General features: G+C 51.1%; 1 long non-coding RNA gene across 1 annotated transcript in view; it reads left to right on the forward strand.

Annotated features, from left to right (window-relative positions):
- Positions 1 to 21,904, forward strand: part of LOC147663415 (uncharacterized) — a 94,467-nt gene that overhangs the window by 50,022 nt on the left and 22,541 nt on the right. The window contains exon 2 of the long non-coding RNA XR_015305318.1: positions 17,725 to 17,794. This is a non-coding gene — a long non-coding RNA (uncharacterized LOC147663415). The remainder of the gene's footprint in view (positions 1 to 17,724; positions 17,795 to 21,904) is intronic.

Raw genomic sequence — 21,904 nt, forward strand, 5'->3', positions numbered from 1 at the left:
CAGAGGAGGTGAGGCCTGTCCAGGGAGTGCAGAGGAGAGGCCTGTCGAGGGGTGCAGAGAAGGTGAGGCCTGTCCCGGGGTGTGCAGAGGAGGTGAGGCCTGTCCCGGGGCATGCAGAGGAGGTTAGGCCTGTCCCGGGGTGCAGAGGAGGTGAGGCCTATCCTGAGGGGTGCAGGGGAGATGCCTGTCCAGGGGGAGCAGAGGAGGCGAGTCCTGTCCAGGGTGCAGAGGAGGTGAAGCATGTCCTGTCCATGGGGTTAAGAGCAAGTGAGGCCTGTTCTTGTGTGCAGAGGAGGTTAGGCCTGTCCCTGGCTGCAGAGGAGGTGATGCTTCCCCAGTGGGAGGAGAGGAGGTGAGGCCTGTCCATGTGTGCAGAGGTGATGAGGCTTCCGAAGTGGGTGCAGAAGAGTTGAGGCCTGTTCCGTGGGGGTGCAGAGGAGGTGTGGCCTGTCCAGGGGTGCAGAGGAAGTGATGCATGTCCTGAGGGGGGCAGAGGAGATGCCTGTCCAAGGGAGCAGAAGAGGTGATGCCTGTCCTGAGGGGTGCAGAGGAGAGGCCTGTCCAGGGGAGCAGAGAAGGTAAGCCCTGTCCTGGGGTGTGCATATGAGGTGAGGCCTGTCCAGGGGCGCAGAGGAGGTGAGGCCTGTCCAGGGGTGCATAGGAGGTGAGGTCTGTCCAGGGGTGCAGTGGAGGTGAGGCCTGTCCAGGGGTGCAGAGGAAGAGTGGCCTGTCCAGGGGTGCAGAGGAGGTGAGGCCTGTCCAGGGGTGCAGAGGAGGTGAGACCTGTCCAGGGGTTAGAGGAGGTGAGGCCTGTCCAGGGGAGCAGAGGAGGTGAGGCCTGTCCAGGAGTGCAGAGGAGGAGAGGCCTGTCCAGGGGTACAGAGGAGGTGAGGCTTGTCCACAGGGTGCAAAGGAGGTGAGGCATGTCAAGAGGTGCAGAGGAGGTGATGCCTCCCCAGGGGGAGGAGAGGAGGTTAGGCCTGTCCATGGGTGCCGAGGTGATGAGGCCTGCGAAGCTGGTGCAGAAGAGTTGAGGCCTGTTCCGTGGGGGTGCAGAGGAGGAGAGGCCTGTCCAGGGGTGCAGAGGAGGAGAGGCCTATCCAGAGGTGCAGAGTAGGAGAGGTCTGTTCAGGGGTGCAGGGGAGGTGAAGCCTGTCCAGGGGTGCATAGGAGGCGAGGCCTGTCCGGGGTGCAGAGGAGGTAAAGCTTGTCCTGTCCATGGGGTTAGGTGCAGGTGAGGCCTGTCCAGGAGTGCAGAGGAGGTGAGGCCCGCTTAGAGGTGCAGAGGAGGAGAGGCCTGTCCAGGGGTGCAGAGGAGGAGAGGTATGTCCAGGGGTGCAGGGGAGGTGAAGCCTGTCCAGAGGTGCAGAGGAGGTGATGCCTGTCCTGAGGGGTGCAGGGGAGATGCCTGTCCAGGGGGAGCAGAGGAGGCGAGGCCTGTCCGGGGTACAGAGGAGGTGAAACATGTTCTGTTAAATCTGGTAGTGAATATTTGGCACACTCCGAGATGCAAGTAACGCTGAATGGTCACTCGTAAAATCGATATATACAAAGGATTTTTACTTCAGCGTGTAATTATAGCTCCCGGGAATTCTGTGCTACATGTACACACGTGCAGTGGGTGGTGACAGGGCTTGTGAAAAGATATTACACCCATTGAATAATTTGTTAAAAACTTAAGTGCCAGGGATCTCGTCAGGAGGCATGTTAAGTACAGCACATACCAACATTAAAATTTAAACAAGAAGCGCGAGCAACAAGCCCGGGAGTTGTGCGCACACACGTGCAAAAAAAGACATGCGAGTGGTGCGCACGAAAGAAGGAGAGGCCAGGGCGCTGAAAGCTGGTGGCTGCGCGCGTGAACGCAAGCGCTAGGCCGTGTAGCAGCATTTTTAAAAGGCCTAACAAAATGTCTCGTAGGGCAGCGCATGCGCTGGCTCAGGCGAGACCTAAAAAGGGAAAGTTAACTATGGCAAGCGGGGAGAAATTATCCCGCAATAGGCGGAGTATCCCCAAGCATATAGATTATTAGATGTCTTGGAGAGACAGCGCATGCGCGCTGCCTAGGCGAGACCTACAAATTACCAACTGAAACAAATGAAAATGATGAGACACCAACAATCAGCCTAGTTATTCCAGTGAAAACACATCACATTCAATTTTTAGGTCGAGCCTAGATTGCTCGACTTATAGTAAAGGGCATCTCGAAAGTGCTACCCAGGATTTCATGGCTGCCTACACGCTTGAGTGCACAAGCGCAGAACAGCCATCTGTCTCCTCCATCACGGGTCATTAAATTGCTTTCCTCTCTGCGTCCGTCCGATCACTTTAACTTTCGCTTTCGTGGCTTGGCTTGTTTATACTGGTGGGGTGATGCAAAGCTCCTTATTTTTTTTTATTTTTTTGGGAGGAGCAAGTATGTTTATTAGAAAACTGTGAGATTACTTAAAATCATTACAGTATAAAATACAATGAACTTCAATAAAATACAGTAAAATAAAATACCCCCCCCTCCCCCTTCTTGGCCAAAACCAGGTAATACCATTGGTGCAGCTATATTGTCCCAAGACTAACTGTGTTCACTACTATTATACATTATTAAAAGAATAAGGGCTTTGAATTCACCATGAGACCACGCTTACTAGAGTCTGTGACACGTATAAAAGTTCGACATCATCAGTCGCTCTGCGGACTTCATCCGACCCTTAGTCGACCCGGGTTAAATACCACAGTCCGATGGTACCAATTTCTTTTCGGCGTCTCCCTGAATTACCTGTGAGCTGCCAACTTTGGGGCGACGGGGAAAGCGCAGAGCCCACTATCCGGGCCCATCGAAATAGTAGCCTTTAGTTGGGAATCGAGTGCCATTTTAACTTGATGGATGAAGTTGCCTACCCTGGCTAATAAGCAGGTGTGGATTCTGAGAAACACCAGTCCGAGGCCTCTCTGCGTGTTCTATGGCCCAGAATCCGTAATGCCGGACGCAACAATCGCTGTCGGTCGCTGGCCAACTTTGTACAGCAACATAGCAGATGTAGCCAGGATTCTCCGCGATAGTTGCAAAGTCAGCAGGCAGTGGCTCCGTCCGTGCGTGCCCAAATTGGGTTGAAAGCTCCTTATTTGTGTCATTTGAAAAGCTTGCAATGTCCTTGTTTCTCTTGCCTTGTCAAAGTTTGTTTGCATTTTGAAATAACTGTTATTTTATTGCGAAATTATGTCCCCCTCAGCCAAACTTTCGTCCCCTTTTCCCCTCTTTTTTGAAAGGAAAAATAGCTGCCAGGTACAGCCTCTGTCCTTTTTTGCTAGTGCCAAAGTGAGGCGGCCAAACGTGCCAATCGTGCCACATCCACCAATCGTGCAGCGTCTACCACCACCACGTCCACCACTACCACATCCACCACCACGTCCACCACCACCACGTCCACCACCACCACCACCATAAACCAGCACCACCATGTCCACCACCACCCCCACATCCACCACTATCATGTCCACCACCACCACATCCATCACCACCACGTCCACTACCATGTCCACCACCACCACCACGTCCACCACCACATCCACCACCACCACCACGTCCACCACCACCACCACCACGTCCACAACTAGCATGTCCACCACCACCACCACATCCACCACCACCACCTTGTAAACCACCACGTCTACCACAACCACCACATCCACCACCACCACCACGTCCACATCCACCACCACCACGTCCACCAGTACCCCCACCACTACCATGTCCACCAGCACCTCCACCAACACCACGTCCACCACTAACTCATCACCCACCACCATGTCCATCACCACCACGTTCACCACCACCACGTCCACCACCACATCCCCCACCACCACAACATCCACCAACACCACGTCCCTCACCACCACCACCATGTCCACCACCATGTCCACCACCACCATGTCCACCACATCCGCCACCATGTCCACCACCATCACCACGTCCACCACCACCACATCCACCACCACCATGCCCATCACCACCACGTCCATCACCACCACGTCCACAACCACCACATCCACCATGTCCAACACAACGTCCACCACCACCACACCCACCACCACATCTACCACCACTACGTCCACCACCACCATGTCCACCACCACCGCATCCACCACCACCACCCTCCACCTCCACCAACACCACGTCCACCACCATCACCAATACCACTACCACCACCAGGTCCACCACCCCCACATCCACCACGTCCACCACTGTGTCCACCACCACCGCGTCCACCACCACAATGTCCACCACATCCACCACCACGTCCAACACCACCGCATCCATTACCACCACCACGTCCACCACCACCACATCCACCACCACAATGTCCACCACATCCACCACCACATCCACCACCACCATGTCCACCATCTCCTCCAGCACCATCACATCCACCACCACCTCCAGCACCATCACATCCACCACCACCATGTCCACCACATCCACCACCACCACATCTACCACCACTACGTCCACCACCACCATGTACACCACCACCACGTCCACCACCACCATGTTCACCACCACCACGTCCACCACCACCACCCTCCTCCACCACCATGTCCACCACCCCCACACCCACCACCACCACTACCACCACCTCCAATTCCACCACCGCCATGTCCAGCACCATCACGTCCACCACCACCATGTCCACCACCAACACCACCACATCAACCACCATATCCACCACCACCACATCTACCACCAACATCACGTCCACCACCAAGTCCACCACCACCACCACATCAACCACCACCACCACATCCACCACCACCACGTCCACCACCACGTCCACCACTACCACATCCACCACCACCCTGTCCACCACCTCCACCATGTCCACCACCACTGCATCCACCACCATGTCCACCACCACCTTCACATCTACCACCACCATGTCCACCACCACCACCACGTGCACCACCACCACATCCACCACGTTCACCTCCACCATGTCCACCAACACCACACCCACCTTCACCACCACCACATCCACCACCACCACACCCACCACCACCATGTCCACCACCACTACGTCCACCACCATCACATCCACTACCACCACCACGTCCACCACCACCACATCCACCACCACGTCCACTACTACCACGTCCACCACCACCACGTACACCACCATCACGTCTACCACCGCCACGTCCACCACCACCACTACCACATCTACCACCACCATGTCCACCACCACCACCACATCCACCACCACTATGTCCACCACCACGCATCCACCACCACCATCACATCTACCACCACCACGTCCACCAGCACCATGTCCACCACATCCACCACCACCATGTCCACCACCACCACCATGTCCAAAACCACCACGTCCACCACCACCATGTCCACCACAACCATATCCACTAACAACATCACGTCCACCACCACGTCCACCACTACATCCACCACTACTGCCACCACCACTACATCCACCACCACGTCCACTACTACCACCTCATCAATTACCACCACCTGCACAACCACAACGTCCAACACCACCATGTCTACCACCACCATGTCCACCACAATGTCCACCACCACCATGTCCACCACCACCATATCCACCACCACCACGTCCACCACCACCACGTCCACCACCACCATGTCCACCACCACCATGTCCACCACCACCACCATGTCCACCACCACCACCATGTCCACCACTACCGCATCCACCACCACCATGTCCACCACCATAATTTTCTATGCAATGAATAACGTTAACAGATTATTCAGTGGCGCATCTGCAGAAAAATCCTCTTCCTGTTGGAAATTAAGTGAAACTTAACCCCTCACCTAAACAATACATTTACGAAAAAAATTGACTGAATGAGATCCGTGGCCTGCGGCCTTAGTGCTCCAGTAATATTACACCTGGCGGCCAAGAAACCAAGTGCGTAGAAGTCCTGCGCGCACAGCCGCCGCGCCACAGACACACGCACCGCGGCAGTGATCTGTGGGTTCTGCCCTGGTAGCTTGCGTGGTTTAATGTAACAGGCGATTGGCTTTTTGAATGGATCCCACGGGCTTCCCAGGGGCGGGATACACTTACAGGGACAGATTTAATCTTCCATGAAAAATCCGTGGGATTGCAGTGAACCATGGGACAAAGAGGTGCGAGCGGATTATAGCCGCTGCCAAAGCTACCGCTGGACATGACTTCTCCAAACAGTATCTGTCCATCTTCACCTTTGACCCAGTAATGCACACCAGAATCGGAGTCCTCAAGGACAACTGTGGCAATCAAACCACTCACACAGGTATCTAGGTAATCCATTGGTTCTGTTGTGGGGTGGGAAGGGGGAAATCCATAAATCTAATTTGAATATAATTAAATTGGGGACATTTCTATAAGGACAATAGTACTTCAAAGAAGTAGGCAGGCACTGAGGCATTTATGCCACACATATGTTTATTTGTTGACAAGAAAATACACTATGCAAAATGTTTCAGTAACAGATAGCTTTTGGTTAAACTTGGACAGAATCATTCAAATTCAGACTTTGTTGACAACAAATTAGAAATTTATGGTTGTGTGTACAGCGCCCTTGGCCGTAAGGGCCCACACAAAAGCTTCAAATTTAAGTTTTCTAATGTTACTAAAAAGACCATGATACCTTGTCCCTGCTTGCAGGACCTTCGCCCCATGTACTACGCGTCTCCCTCCCCCGTGAGTGCCAGGACCCCTGACCCCTCCGCTACTGCCGTGAGCCCTCAGCTGCTGCCTCAGTGCCTGAGTGCCTGCCTGCCAGGACTGTTGCGTGTGACTTGTGCCAGTTTCTTTTTTTTTCTTAGCCTGTGCCCCTGTATTTTTTTCCGGTCTCTCTGTTTCTGTATTAGCTGTGCCCTTGTAATTTTACCGTCCCCGTGTGCCCGCGCCTGTTTCCAGCCGCTTCTCCCCCTCCCCGCCGCTGCTCCCCTGCGGCCCGCCCCCTTTTTAATTCTGTACCCCGCCCATTGGCCACCCCGCTCCCGCCTCCCAGCTGCTCCTCCCTCCCACTTCGCCATTAATGGAGGTCACCGCACGGATGCGCAGCGAACTGTGCGCCAAAGGCAAGCCCGCCTACGCCCGTCCGCGCCTGGACCGCGCCCAGCGCCAGGACCCCTGGTCCTTTAACGATGCCAACGTTCCCGACGAACTTACGACGCCGCCACCCTCAACGTACTCAAGGCCAGCCGGAACACCGCTTGCTACCGAGCCACCCTGAAACGCACCCACGGACCCTTCACCTGCCAGGCCTGCCAATTCACCTGCCTCTGAACCCGCACTCGCCCAGCCGAGCTCCAGCAAGAACCATCTCAAGTGCATCCTGATCAACACCCGCTCCGTCCACAGGCATGCCGTCGAACTCTGGAACCTCCTCGACTCAACCTCACCAGACGTCGCCTTCCTCACAGAAACATGGATGAACGCTTCATCAGCCCCCGACATCGCCATAGCCATCCCGGAGGGCTACAAGATCACTCGGAGGGACCGCGTCAACCAAACAGGAGAAGGCATCGCCATCGTCTACAGAAACACCATCCGCATCACAACCAACTCCGACGACACCCTCACCGCCGCCGAGCACCTTCACTTCCAGATTCACACCGACCCCAAGACCACCCTCAGAGGCACCCTCATCTACAGACCCCCGGGACCACGCACACAATTCAGCGAAGCCATCGCAGACTTCGTCAGCCCGCACGCCCTCACCTTCACAGACTACATCCTCCTAGGGGACCTCAACTTCCACCTGGAGAACAACAAAGACTGCAACACCGCTGCCCTGCTGGACAACCTCGCCAACCTCGGACTCAAGCAACTGGTGAACACCCCACTCATTACGCCGGCCACTCACTCGACCCCATCTTCTCCTCCAGCAAGCACATCTCCTTCAGCCACTTAACCGGACTACACTTGACAGACCACAGTTGTGTCCACTTCAACTTTAGGAGAACCACGACCCACCACCACCCGCAACAGGTTCCCCGCAGAAGCTGGAGCAAGATCACCGCCGACCAGCTCACCACCGCCCTCAGCCAGAACCCGCCCACCAACATGACGGACCCCAACGAAGCAGCCCGCAACCTCACACAGTGGCTCACCAACTGCGCCGACGAACTCGCACCACTGAAGAATCCTCCCAGCAGACCCAGCAGCAGGAAAGCCTCGTGGTTTACCAACAACCTCAAAAACTCCAAGAAAACCTGCCTCACCCACGAGAAAGCCTTGCGCCACGACCAGACAGCAGAACACATGACCGCCCTCAAGAACGCCACCCGCAAACACCACCAGCTGATCCGCACCACCAAGAAGACAACATTCAAAGAACGACTGGACAACAACACCCACAACAGCAAGGAAATCTTCAGCATCGTTAAAGAGCTCTCCAACCCCAGCGCCTGCAACAACAACATCACACCCTCGCAAGACCTCTGCGATTCACGTGCCTCGTTCTTCCACCGCAAGATCGCCAACATACACAACAGCTTCGGCGCGCTGACCATGCACCCAACCACCGAACCAACGCCCCCCACCACCACCCTCTGCACCTGGACCCCTATCAGCACCGAAGACACCACCTGCCTGATGAACACCATCCACTCCGGCTCCCCTACCGACCCCTGCCCACACCACATCTACAACAAAGCCGACTCCATCATCGCACCCCAACTCGGGAACATCATCTACAGCTCCTTCGCATCCGCCACCTTCCTGGAGAGTTGGAAACATGCCGAGCTGAGCGCCCTTCTGAAGAAACCCACCGCGGACCCCAGGACCTGAAGAACTTCCGCCCCATCTCACTCCTCCCCTTTCCAGCCAAAGTCATCGAGAAGACCGTCAACAGACAACTCTCCGCCTTCCTCGAGACCAACGGATCCCTTGACCCCTCACAGTCCGGTTTCTGAGCAAAACACAGCACCGAGACCGCCTTCATCGCAGCCACCGACGACATCAGGTCCCTGCTCGACAACGGGGAAGCTGCTGCCCTCATCCTCCTGGACCTCTCAGCAGCCTTCGACACCGGAATCCAAGGAGCGGCCCTGGAGTGGATCATCTCGTTCCTCGACGGAAGAACCCAGAGAGTCCGCCTCCCCCGTTCCGATCCGCGGCCACCGAAGTCATCTGCGGCGTTCCGCAAGGATCCTCACTCAGCCCCACCCTCTTCAACGTCTACATGAGCCCTCTCACAGCCATCGCACGCCAACACAACCTCAACATCATCTCCTTCGCCGACGACACCCAGCTGATCCTCTCTCCCACCAACGACCCCGCCACCGCCAAAGCCAACCTCCAGGAAGGAATGAAAGACGTTACGGAATGGACGAAGATCAGCCATCTGAAACTGTACTCAGACAAGACAGAAGTCCTCATCCTCGGACCATCTCCCTCTGCCTGGGATGACTCCTGGTGGCCCCCTGCCCTGGGCACCGCACCCAAGCCAACGGACCACACACGCAACCTGGGCTTCATCCTGGACTTCTCCCTCACGATGACCAAGCAAGTCAACGCCGTCTCGTCATCCTGCTTCAACACCCTGCGCATGCTCCGAAAGATCTTCCGATGGATCCCCACCGAAACCAGGAAGACGGTCACGCAGGCCCTCGTCACCAGCCGTCTGGACTATGGGAACACCCTCTACGCTGGAACCATAGCCAAACTCCAGAAAAGACTCCAGCGCATTCAGAACGCCTCAGCACAACTCATCCTGGACATCCCTCGCCACAGCCACATCTCTGCCCACCTGAAAGACCTGCACTGGCTCCCCGTCAACAAGAGGATCACGCTCAGACTCCTCACCCACGCACACAAGGCTCTCCACTACACGGGCCCGAAGTACCTCAACAGTCGCCTCACATTCTACACACCCACCCGCCAGCTCCGATCCGCCAGCCTCGCCCTCGCCTCCATCCTACGAATCTGCAAATCCACCGTCGGAGGAAGATCCTTCTCCTACCTGGAAGCCAAGACATGGAACTCCCTCCCCACTCACCTACGGCTGACCCTGGACCATCTCTCCTTTAGGAAACAACTCAAGACCTGGCTGTTCGAGCAGTAGCGCCCCCCCCCCCCCTACCCCCTCTGCGCCTTGAGACCCTTACGGGTGAGTAGCGCGCTATACAAATTCTGTTGATTGATTTATTGATTGAAGATAACAAGCATTTGCAAAGCAACAGGTCGCGCATATACACAAGTTTAAGCTATTGGGATTGTAAATGACAAAGTATTTTAATTATTTTTTGAAAACCAAAATATAAATAAAAGGCATTGTCATTTACAATGCCAAAACATAACATAACATGTGTATTTGTAAAGCGCACGTTCACCCTTGGGTATCTTGGCGCTGAATAACAGATGTTTATTGTTACCCAACTCAATGGTACTCATTTTATCGACCTCAGTTGGATGAAAGGCTGAGTGAACCCCCGGGATTTGAACCTGTGACCATGAGGTCGAACACAGGCCCCTGCAATGGACGCATTAGTCCACTGAGCCACCAGACCCGGATAAACGTGTGTAAATGCAAGACAAATTGCATTGCAAATGCTTGTTCCAGTTTGTTGTGTGTCCAAACACCCATTTGGTAGCTAGTAGCAGGTATACCCCAACTGCCTGGTTTTTAGTAGACATCAAATGAATCGCTAGTGGGCTGCCAACTATCAGGGTCGCACTGAGATAGAGAATATTTACCGGCACCAAAATAAAAATGCTCACCATTAGTGAATTAAATAGCTGAAGAAGTGGCATCTATAAGCTAACTGTAATGCACGCTATCATGCAAAAGGAAATTAATAATAGAATACTGCGTAGAACATCTGTGCAATGCAGTAAAAAAAGGACATAGATATGCAAGTCAGCTTCAGAGAGGACTATATTCATTCTATATCATGCATTACAATATTTTAGCTTTCTCCCACTGGAAACTTGCTCTACCCAATAAAAGTTAATGTTAACATGTTCCCACAGGTTTCATTAAAACTCTCCCACATTGCTGTACCAAAATACATTTAAGCCTTCTTTATTCATGTACATGAGGGTATACGCTGCTCATGTGCATGCTTATAATACGTGAATCACGGTTCATTACCATTAAAGAGAGGTATAATAGACTTGCAATGTCCATCTCTGTGACATTACTGCACACTGCCTATGCTACTTTGCAAACCCTGCCCCTCTAAAACCTATTTTTTGTTTTGTTTAGGGCTCGTGCCCCCTGTACTCTGCATTTTCGTACTTGTGGTTTGCTGTTTTCAGTATCTGTATAGACTTAAATATACAAAAGTGATGTTATTACAAGCCTTAAAACAGCAAATGTGTCACAAATTGTGGCTTAAGTGAGGACGGAGGTGCAGGAGACTGATTAGTTAAGTGGTGAATTAATAAACCAGCCTCGTCACACTCACACTTCCTTGAAGACTTGACGAGTCTGTCTGCTCTGACACTTCTGGAAAGTTAGGGAAGGGTTAGCAGAATGAGCAGCTTTTACTCCCATGGGATCACCGAGAGCAAAGGCGATACAGCGGCCCCGGCTCAACTGCAACCCCTTTTTAAGGAAAATGGAAATACACATGTAGCTGGGGCGGTCGCCGGGAGGATCTAGATCAGTGATACTCACAGTACGGCCCGGGGGCCGCATAAGGCCCTCCAGGTCTTTACATGCGGACCCCTGGTGAGCAGCAGCACTGGGCTGCCGTTTACTTGATTCAGAACTAGCATGAAAAAGAAACCTACACATACAGCAAACACCTATTTACAGGTTAATTGCAGTTAGGAAAAGGAGGTAACTAGGCCTTTAACTTTAGGAACACCTTCATTCTTAAAGGCAGCCACTAGATATACATGCTTTGTTTTCCTACCCCGACTTTACACCCCGCTGGCATCAGGGCGGCCCTCGGTCACATCATAGACCAAACTTTGCGGCCCCCGGGAAAATGTTTGTGAGTACCCGTGACCTAGCTCAAAAAAAGGCGGAAGTAGTTTGACACGAGGACGAAACAGAAGCATGCATCTCTAAAAGTCACGAACAGGAACCAATGATAACAAGCATTGGCATAGCCAATAGGTCTTGCCTTTGGGACCTTATAAGTGTTTAGCCATGCAACAGTTGATGTTGTTGCACCAAGGATATTGTGCTGGATAACTAAACATGTATAAGGTCCCAAAGGCGAGACCTACTGACTATGCCAATGCTTGTTTACCTGATGGGCATTGGCTGACCGTTACTTGGTTACTGAGGCCCTAGTGAGGTTGAGACATATTTGGGAGAGTTTTAGCCTCATCAGATGATGCTGTGCACGCCGAGCCTAGGTGCAATGAGGCGCAGTCGGTGCTGACTGGGAGTGCGTTCTTTCACTTTCAATTGACGGGGCTGCCCCCCTTTACTCTGGTGAAAGCCAAAAACGGAATTCAAGTCAATCTTCTCATCACACAGACTTTTCAGGTGAAAAAAATGTCAACGTTTGCTGAGGCCTTCAAAAGAGTGACCCAACTCCACCAATGAGGGTCAATGAGCATTGTTGATACAAAATAATCATTGATCGATGCAGACAACAACAACAAACATGAATCCCGTACAGCAGGCTTGAGACCCTCCCAGCATCAGACATTCTTTGTATCTCATGGCCTCACTTGGGGTTTCATACGGGGTCTGTGCACCCTGCTGTGGATCATGACTTCACCTGGGGTTTCATATGGGGCTTGTTCTCCCTGCTGTGCTCCGGCATCCTCCGCCGGCCCAGCTGAGACTGAGGCCAGGACTGAACCATGAGCGTGGGGTTAACTGCGCATACGCTGAGGACAGACACGGCCTCCCGCCACGGAGCACGAGGCGCCTCGCACCACAGCACATGCTGAGATTTATGTGCAATAGTCCTCGGGTTGGCTCCTCTATGTGGAGGGGGGTAACTGTCTTTCCTCTGCGCAGGCGCACTGAAACTGAGATATCTGTCCAGGGCAGTTCACAGGGCACAGACTGCATTCCGTGCAAGGTCCTATCTCGGCGATAGGAAGTAGTGTTTTCGCCCCGCACGTGTGCAGCTGTGATGCGCGGTGCTGCGCGTGCGCAGCCTGAGATGCCATGTTTGTTTGCACGTGTAGATGGGGTCATGCCCTGAATCAGTTGCGCTTAACCCGGAATAACAACAAACACCGAAGAGAGACTGAAGTCAGAGGTATCCGAGGAGCAAAGGTTTGATTCAAACCAGAAAACGCTCGGAGACACATGTCAAGTCAAGTCAAGTCAAAGAATTTATATAGCGCACTACATACCCAGAGGGTCTCAAGGCGCTTAGGAAGGGGAGGAGGATTATTTGTCAAATATCCACGTTTTAAGTTGCTTTCTGAATGCTAGGTGGTTCTGGGTAAGGCAAAGGTAAGTAGGGAGTGAGTTCCATGTTTTAGCAGCCAGGTATGAGAAGGATCTGCCTCCCATGGTGGTCTTGTTGATGCGAGGTACAGTGGCGAGGGCTTGGCTGGAAGAACGTAGTTGGCGGGAGGGGGTGTAGAAGGACAGTCGTGAGTTGAGGCATTCTGGTCCGATGTCGTAGAGTGATTTGTGTGAGTGGGTTAGCAGTCAGAAAGTGATTCTCTTATTGACGGGTAGCCAGTGGAGGTCTTTCAGGTGACCAGAGATGTGTTCGTTGCGCGGGATGTCTAATATGATCCTGGCTGAGGCGTTTTGGATTCGTTGGAGTTTCTTCTGGAGTTTAGCGGTAGTACCTGCGTAGAGGGTGTTTCTGTAGTCCAGTCGGCTCGTTACCAGAGCATGGGTGACTGTTTTCCTGGTTTCGGTGGGGATCCAGCGAAATGTTTTTTTGAGCATGCGAAGAATGTTGAAGCAGGATGAGGATACGGCGCTGACTTGTCTGTTCATTGAGAGTGAAGAATCCATGATGACGCCTAGGTTCCGTGCGTGGTCTGTCGGGATGGGTGCTTTTCCAAGGGCTTCCGGCCACCAAGAGTCGTCCCATGCAGAGGGGGATGTACCTAATATGAGGACTTCTGTTTTATCTGAGTTCAGTTTCAGATGGCTGTGTTTCATCCATTCGGCAACTTCTTTCATTCCTTCGTGTAGGTTAGTTTTGGCGGTGCTGGGGTCATTGGTGAGAGAAAGGATTAGTTGAGTGTCATCCGCGTAAGAGATGATGTTGAGGTTGTGTTGGCGGGCGATGGTTGCGAGGGGGCTCATGTATACGTTGAAGAGGGTGGGGCTGAGTGAGGATCCTTGTGGTACGCCACAGATGACTTCAGTGGCCTCGGACTTGAATGGTGGAAGGCGGACTCTCTGGGTTCTTCCGGTGAGGAACGAGGTGATCCATTCAAGTGCTTTTCCTTGTATTCCGATGTTACTGAGGCGTTGTAAAAGGGTGCTGTGGCAGACTGTGTCGAAGGCTGCAGAGAGGTCGAGGAGGATGAGGGCGACTGTGTCTCCATTGTCCAGTAGAGTTCGAATGTCGTCTGTTGCTGCGATGAGGGCGGTCTCAGTGCTGTGTTTAGCTCGGAAGCCAGATTGTGAGGAGTCAAGGGATTTGTTGGCTTCGAGGAAAGCGGCGAGCTGGTTGTTGACAGCTTTCTCGATTACTTTGGCCGGGAATGGAAGGAGCAAGATGGGGCGGTAATTTTTGAGTTCGGTGGGGTCCGCTGTGGGTTTTTTCAGAAGGGCGGTGAGTTCAGCGTGTTTCCAGCTCTCCGGGAAGGTTGCGGAGTTTAAGGAGCAGTTGATGACGTCTCGGAGGTGCGGTGCTATGACGGAGTCTGCTTTGTTGAAGATGTGGTGAGGACATGGGTCTGTGGGGGATCCTGAGTGGATGGAGTTCATCAGGCGGATGGTGTCCTCAGTGGAGATTGGGTTCCAGTCGTTAAGGGTGTTCACGGGGGGAGAATGTTCAGCATATGGTTGGGCGGGTTGGTCTCCGGGTTGGTTGTCGAAGCTGTTGTGGATGTCTGCAATCTTGTTGTGGAAGAATGAGGCTAGGGAGTCGCAGAGGGCTTGAGAGGGGGTGATGTCGTTGGAGTTGGCCGAGGGATTGGAAAATTCCTTGACGATGTTGAAAAGTTCCTTGCTGTTGTGGGCGTTGTTGTCAAGTCGATCCTTGAATGCTGTTTTCTTGGCCTTTCGGATTAGTTGGTGGTGTGTGCGGGTGGCGTTTTTGAAGGCGTCCTTGGTGCTAGTGGTTGGGTCTTTTTTCCAGGCCTTTTCAAGGGAGCGGCAGAGTTTCTTGGACTTCTTAAGATCATCGTTGAACCATGAGGCCTTCTTGTTGCCTGGTTTGCTTTAACGTTTTTTCAGTGGTGCTAAGGTGTCGGCGGTGTTGGATAACCATAGGGTGAAGTTAGCGGCGGCTTGGTCTGGGTTAGAAGAGTGGGCTGGGGTGTTTAGAAGGAGCGATGAGGAGATCTGGTCGATGGTGATTTTGTTCCAGTTTCTTTGCAGAGTTGGTTGGAGGTGGTTGATGGGTTTTGGCTTGTTGTAGGTGAAGTGAACGCAGCTGTGGTCAGTCCAGAGGAGATCCGTAGTGTGGCTGAAGGAGACATGATTGCTGGAGGTGAAGATGGGGTCGAGTGTGTGACCTGCGATGTGGGTGGGGGAAGTGACCAGTTGTTTAAGTCCGAGGTTGGCGAGGTTGTCCAAGAGGGTGGTGGTGTTGCGGTCGTTGATCTTTTCAAGGTGAAAGTTGAGGTCTCCCAGAAGGATGTAGTCTTTGGAGGGGAGCGCGTAAACAGAGGCCGCAAGGAGCATCTGGGCAGGAGGGTTATTAATAATAGGATTGCAGCATTTGTGGCCGTGAGCTCAGCCTGGTGACAGAAAGGATGCTCTGCAGCTACAGTGTGCGTCACAAGTTTACAAGTCAATGGGTTTAAAGCAGAGATTCAGGGCATGCATTCAAACACATAACCACACACACACACAACCATACCCACACACAACCACACACACAACCTTACGTAACGACAACCACACACACAACCACACTCACACACACAACCACACACAACCACATCCACACACAACCACACCCACAACCTTACACAATCACAACCATGCACACACACACACAACTACAGACACACAACCACAGCCACACCCAACCACACTCACACCCAGGCACACAACCACACACACAACCACAACCACACCCACTCACACAACCACAAATACACACACACAACCACATACAACCACATCCACACACAACCACACTCAACCACACCCACACACAACCACACACAACCACAAATACACACACAACCACACACACACAAAACAACATACACAACCACACACAACCACACCAACCACAGTGGTGCTGTAGTGTGGTGCTGGAGAGTGGTGCTGTAGAGTGGTGCTGCACAGTGGTGCTGCAGGGGGTGCTGCAGAGTGGTGGTTTATATTGGTGTTGTAAAGGGGTACTGTAGAGTGGTGCTGCAGAGTGGTGCTGCAGTGTGGTGCTGTACAGTGGTGCTGCAGAGTAGTGGTTTAGATTTTTGCTGTAGTGTGGTGCTGCAGAGTGGTGCTGCAGAGTGGTGGTTTACATTGGTGCTGTAAAGGGGCACTGTAAAGTGGTGCTGTAGAGTGGTGCTGTAGGATGGTGCTGTACAGTGGTGCTGCAGAGTGCTGCTGTACAGTGGTGCTGCAGAGAGCTGCTGTACAGCGGGTGAGGAGCTTGAAGGTGATCCTCTTGTTGACCGGGAGCCAGTGCAGGTTTCTCAGGTGGGCGGTGATGTGGCTGTTGCGAGGGAGTCCGATGATGAGGCGTGCAGAGGCGTTTTGTCGGCATTGGAGTCTCTTCTGGAGTGTGGCCGTGGTTCCTGCGTAGAGGGCGTTGCCATAGTCCAGCTTGCTGCTGACGATTGCTTGGGTGACCGTCCTTCTGGTTTTGGTGGGGATCCATCTGTAGATCTTTCAGAGCATGCGGAGGGTGTTGAAGCAGGAAGAGGAAACAGCATTAACTTGCTGGGCCATAGAGAGTGTGGAGTCCACAATGAACTCCAGGTTGCAGGTGATGTTGGTGGGTATCAGGGCAACTCCCAGCATAGCCGGCCACTGGGAGTCGTCCCATGCGGAGCGGGTGGATCTGAGGATGAGGACCTCCTGTCTTGTCCGAGTTCAGTTTCAGCCGGCTAGTCTTCATCAAGTCTGCAACAGCCTTCATTCCCTTTTGGAGGTTGGATTTGGTGGTGGCCAGGTCCTTGGTGAGGGAGAGGATCTGCTGGGTATCGTCGGTGTACGAGATGATGTTGAGGTGGTGTGCTCGGATGATGTTGGCGAGCGGTGCCATGTAGATATTGAAAAGGGTAGGGCTGAGGGATGATCCTTGGGGTACGCCGCAGGTGATCGTGGTGGGTTTGGATCTGAAAGGGGGAGGCGGACTCTCTGGGTTCTGCCGGTGAGTATAAGCACATTGAACAAAATAAATAGTTCCACCACCTTTCTAAAAGAATGTACATATGCCAGCAAATAAAAACTGTATCAGGCATTTTCCTACGATGCTTTACTGTGTGTGTGTGTGTGTGTGTGTGTGTTTGTCTCTGTCTCCTATTCCCTGGAGGGAGAGTTTGTAGCTCCCCATTGTAGAAGAGTCGGTCGAGAAGGAGCTCACTGCATTGAATAATTTCTTGGTATACACTTTTTATTAGTATTGCAGGAAATCACAATGATTGATTGTCTCTTTTGTATTCTTCTTTCCCACAGGGTCTTCCACTTCAGTCCCTTAGGTGAGCCTCGGCCGCCGTCATCCCTTGGACAGAAGGAAAAGGCTCAGGTAAGTGTTTTTGCTTTATGGTTTAGTCAAGCGAGGATGTGAGGAATAAATAATAGCTCTGCATAAATGTGAAGGGAGGGGCTAGAGGTTGGAATAACCAAAAGAAAAAGAGTAGCTGATGATTTCTGCTTTTGTCTTTCTTTTCCGTCTCACTTATTTCCTTTACCCTGGGTCCCTTTCACCCCTCTGCCTCTCCGCCCGTCCCTCTCTGACTCAGCCCCTTTCCAAAAGCCCCGTAGACGCCCATGCACCTGGAAGAGCAAAGTCCCTCCGGGGCCGTGGCGTGGTGACAAGTTCAAATTTCGAGATGGCATTGACTGATCGGAAGTCTATACAAAAACGGATGGAACCATCCGGTTTCAGAACTATGACAATGGGGGAGGACCGGTTACTGCTGGAAGGTTTTATGACTCCTAGTTGTAACATGCTCTCTATTGTGGCAGGAACCGCGTCCCGCCTAGCGCATGGTATTCTGTAGAGGCGTTGTTTTATTACTTAATTTGGTGGGGTAACAATGGCATGCTCGACGATTGTTGTTTTTACCGGGAGGTCGGAAAAGATGGAGGAGAAGGACTCTAATAGGGTCTGAAGAGACACTTTTTGTTCCTCTGTTAGATGTTCGTTTATGAGCAAATGAGTCAATGTTGAAGGAATGGGTTTTTAGTCTGACAAAACGTATAGGGTGTCTTTGGGCAGGGGTCCCAACCATTTCTTTAGTAGATTTATGTGGATATCTGGGTTTTGGTTGAGGAAAGGTGTAACCGGTAAGTAGTGAGGCCTATCCTTTCAACAACTACAACCTTTTTTGGCGTATAGAGGAAGGTAGGAGTAGGAGCACCTAGTCATGGACTTATAACTGCTGTCACCTCTTTCCTTTATTGCAAGACATCTGCTAGCTTCTTTGAGCTTTTTCTAGGTTGTCGTGAGCAAAATCTCGCCGTTTCTGTATGCGGTTTCTTAGGCTTTGGGTGTATTCTAGAAGATGTTGTGTGTCTTCGTGTTTCTCTTGTTCCCAGTCTTCTCTTGTAATTTCTAGCAAGGTTTGTGGCTGTCTTCCATAAAGAAGTACAAAGGGAGAACAACCCAAGCTTTTCTAAACCTGGCTTCAAATAACAAAGAGGGCGAGTGGCAACAACATGTCCCATTCTTTCCCTTCAGTGGTTAGCATTTTCTTCATGGTTAGCTTGAAGGTGGCGTTATATCGCTTGCACATACCCTCTGTCTGAGGGTAATAAGCTGATGTTTTCTTATTTGGGTAATTTTCAAGGTTTTACAGACTTGTTTCATTAAACGAGAAACAAAGGGGGTACCCTGGTCTGTTAAAATCTCTGTGGGAAATCCTACCCTCGAAAACAGTTCTAGTAACTTTTCACTGATGTTTTTTTCGTGCTTGGTGTTTGTAGGGGAAATGCTTCTGGGTATCGAGTGGCGTAATAGACAATAATCAGTATATAGATATATATTTTCGATTTTGGGAGAGGACCCAGTAAATCCATACTTATCCTCTCAAAGGCGTCATCGATGATTGGTAGAGGTTGTAAGGGAACGGCAGGGGGTTTTTGGGTCCTTCTTCTGACATATTTCACACTCCCTGCAGTATTTATCTACATTGGCGAATATCCCTGGCCAATAAAAAATATCTCAACACAGTCTGGGTTGTTTTTTCAGGCACACTGTGACCTGCTAGAATGTGTGACTGGGCAAAAAATAATATTTGATAGCGAAATCTCTTGAGAACCACTAACTGCGGGGGATCGTCTTGTTTTCTTATCCTGTATATAAACATTTTTTGAGGATGAATGAGGGGAATGAGGACGGTATCACTGGGTTCTGCGCTTGTTGCCAGGCATTCTGGAGGGTGGGGTCTTTGAATTGAGCATACTGAAATGACTGGTCCGAAAGCCAAGGGGCTTGTGTGAGCAGCGTACAAGGGGGTGTAGAAGTCTCCCTCAGTGTGCTTTTGAGCAACAAGATGAATTCTGGATAGTCTGTGTCCAAACTGAGTTGTTCGGGTAGGTTGTCCAATACTCCTACCCTAACCAGTAGAGTACTGTTATTGGGTAACTTGATGGGGATTTCGGCTATTGGATAGGTTCTGATGTCTCCATGAACGCACGGCTGAGTGTCTTTTTCTCCGTGCCAGTGCTTAATTTGTGCCGCTGCTTTCAGGTTCTAAGCACAAGCACCTATTTCTCAGGGCCGGATCTATAGAATTGAGAGTCATGGGTATGCTCCAAAGCCTGAGGAGTGTTGCAGGTGCTGACTTTTTCATGGTGAAGCTTCGTTCATTGTTTGAGGCTCGATCGGAGTCGGTCAGCTGCAGAGCAAGTAATGAAGGGGTGAGGGAGGCTGTGGTTGGAGGCAGCTTCAAGGCTCTGCAGGGACAGGGCAGGCCTCAATACAGATGGAACAGGCACAAATCGACTTCCGGGGCACTCCTGGCAGCATGAGAGCTGGTTGCTTGTCCCCATCCAATCCCCCAGGTCTGGCCACAAAGGAATCCTCTGGAAGAGAGAATGAATAGTTGAGTTCGATGAGAGGACGTGGAGCAAGCAGAGGGAGTGGCAGAGGGAACCGTTGGGAATCCCCTAAAAACTTCTGGCAAGAGAGCACTGGGTAAAAGGTCAGTCCAGTTGGAGGTGAGAGATTTAAGACAAGTAATGTTAGTACCAGAAATGGATACACCCTAAGAACAAAAAAAATCTGATGATCAGTCTTCCTTGTAAAATAGGGTCCATGTTAAATACAGTTTCAGTTTTTCCCAAGGTGACACATTGAAGCTTCTTTGCTAACAAAAGTGCAGATTGCTGATGGGGCTTATTTATGGTAGGAATATAAACAACTGGGATTAGCAGGAAGTCAAATGCCATATTTTGTGTACGCATTAGGAAAAAATGTTGCAAAGAGGCAGGGATGGAAAGAGTGCTGGGGAGCTAGGGGGTGTGTTTTCTTGAGCAAAAGGGATAAAAAAGTCCTCTTGCCAGATCTTAACTAATAAAGAAGTAGTCTCTTCCAAGAGTCTGGTGTTCACCCGAAAGATCTGTTTCTGAATTTTATAAAAGGAAAAAGGCGCACACAGACCAGTCCAAGCCCAGCGTTTCTAACTGCCACCCCCAGCTAGTCATTCCAGTCATTCTCCGAATGATCGCGGTCATTTATATATATTCCCACTTTCCGATAAGACAACATTGTATGAAATAGATTCAACAATGCTATTGTATAATCCTATTCTAGCACTATGATCCCCTGCTTGAAAAGTCCATGCTTTTGGCAAATCTTGAGGAAATCTCCCATTTTGCCATCTTAGAAACTATGGTTTCTAATTCTTTTACAAGAGTCTTGCCGATGTTTTCATTCTTTTGTTCCCTCATACCCATTGTTGATGAAAAACTTGGAATTGACCATAAGTTATTTTACCATTGTATTTCAACATCTCTATCGTAAGACCATAGCATATTCATGTTATAACCACCGGTAATAATAATCTCAGGTTGGGTGTCATTGTCCAATTGCTGCAATATCATAATTATGAAATTGGTCGCCATTGTTCTTCGTAATTATATACGTTGATTACTACAAGAGATGTAATTATATTTTGTTCCTTGTATCGTATTTTGACAATTAGATAATCCTTTTGACTTGGGACGTCCATTTCACTTTCCATTTTTAGCTCAGTTGATATAAAAATAGGCAAACCCCCACAAGGTCTGCCATAGTTACTTGTTCTCTTAGCTAATGAGTAATAACCCTATACCCTTCCAATCTAAAAAGAACTAAAGCCCAAGTCTCTTGTAAACAAATGATTTGAAAACAGCACAAAGTAGCGAGTTGGTTATTCTGAATCTTTGCTTGAACCCCATTTACATTCCACGAACACAATCTGACCCTTTTATTCATAATTGTTGGCCCCCTTAAAGGAACTTCAGATTGTAGATGTCAATCCTGCCTGACATTATGGAGGGCTACTGTTAGCCAACCTAATTTGACAGTGTTATGTTATGTTATGTTATGTTATTAATGGGTCTTATATAGCGCAACGGCTAATCCAAAGGAGTGTCCCGGCGCTTTGTGCTCCAGACCCAGAAAGGATACTAAAGAAGAACATAACAG

The sequence above is a fragment of the Lissotriton vulgaris genome, unplaced genomic scaffold, assembly GCF_964263255.1.
Source record: "Lissotriton vulgaris unplaced genomic scaffold, aLisVul1.2 SCAFFOLD_1717, whole genome shotgun sequence".
Lineage (NCBI taxonomy): Eukaryota > Metazoa > Chordata > Amphibia > Caudata > Salamandridae > Lissotriton > Lissotriton vulgaris.